This window comes from Trypanosoma equiperdum (assembly GCF_001457755.1).
Source record: "Trypanosoma equiperdum strain OVI genome assembly, contig: ctg_1310, whole genome shotgun sequence".
NCBI lineage: Eukaryota > Euglenozoa > Kinetoplastea > Trypanosomatida > Trypanosomatidae > Trypanosoma > Trypanosoma equiperdum.
In genome coordinates, this window is record NW_027123295.1 from 2,248 (window position 1) to 3,939 (window position 1,692).

The window sequence follows — 1,692 nt, forward strand, 5'->3', positions numbered from 1 at the left end:
AAGAACTTTCTATATTTAAACATTTCTTAACTAGATTGTGGAGGTTAGTGAAAATTTTTTGTATCGTACTGGCCTGTATATGCAAAGTAGCGAGGTGATAGCGCATTAAAAATTAATGCTATTCTAATTTCAATTTATCCTTTTATTTTCATTATTTTATGAATATTTAGGTAATACCATAAAAATAATAATGATAGGAGTGTGTTGTGCCTGTGCATATACGAGTATTCTAATAAGAGCAGTAATAATAATAATTATTATGATAATGATGATAGTGATTGTGATAGGAGAGTGTTGTAAGTGTGTGTATTCTAATATCACGATATAAGTGGCGAGAAAAACTAAATAGAATGCCAAATAGAGGCACATGTTGTCTCAGTCAAGGTGCAGTGGGGATAAGTGAGTGAGATGAAAGTGTGGGAAATATTAATATTGAATTAAATCTAGAGAAGGAGCAGTAATATAAGCACTGTGAAACGCAGAAACGAACATGGAATCATCATAGCTAACAGGATGTAGAGCTCGATATTGAGGAGGCACAACAAAAATGGATGGAGCAAATATAGCTACTATGCTGTACGTGACAGTGTCCAAGGGAGATGCTTCTGATTCAAGCATCTCCAAAACCCACAACCAAAAGGATAAAATAGTACGTATGTAAACCCACAAAGAATATTTTTGAAGTGGAAAGTATAAATGCATGCACCTTTCCAATTACGTATTAGTATGCTTGCCACACTAAGGCCATTCAAGGAACGAATGATTCATACAAAGGTGGCTGTAGATAGAGAATTAGGTGCGCGTATTAATAAACAAAGAGTAGGGATGAAGGCGGTTTCTGACCCCACATTGGCAAACCTTAAACACCAGCAAGGCAAAGAACAGTAAGATCTGAACATCAAACAGGAAAGGAATCGTGGTCGTGGAAACCCCTCCTGTTACTTTGTTGCTCCTGCGCCTGCAGAGCGTAGATGAAACTGTAAAACAAATAGAACCCACCAACAGCTATAAAGATTGAAACTTTAGATACAGAAAGTTTTTTAATGATTGTAGCGACAGGAGACCTATATAGCGGAGAATAAATCGTAATTTAATAGATGATGAAGCCAAGGTTGGGTTTCAATTTTATAAATGGATGTTGTTTAAAGTTTCAGATTACAAAGACAGCCATTATATGTCACTTATTGGTTCTACGCTAAAAAGACGTCATTATAAAAACATGTGCAGCAGAAACTCTATAACCAACACCTAGAGCATACATGCAAAAAAACGAAGTAGAATAATCTATGAAGCTCAACTAAGTGCGAGATTAGTTCCTTCCATAATACATGAACTCAACTGACCAGAGAAGAGGTGATGCAGGTGAGAAACAAGTACGCTTTGGCAAGTAATCGGTGAAGGTAGTGGCCAAATTAGTCGCGAAACTGGTACAGAGAGGCAGAGTTACGCGCTATGGGGTTCCCTGAGTGCTGGTACCTGTGCATGAAGCTGTGTGACATATAGAAGCTAGCCGGGAGACGGTAAGAAAGGTCTTGGAGTATTGTTTACAATTTCGTTCCCCCGAAGCGATTGAAACCTGCTGCGCAAATGAAAGAACACTAACCTGAAGAAACAAACAAAGCTGGTAAACCAGCATCCGACGCCGCCTAAAAAGCCTACCCTTAAAAACATATCTTTTCTACACTCAACACC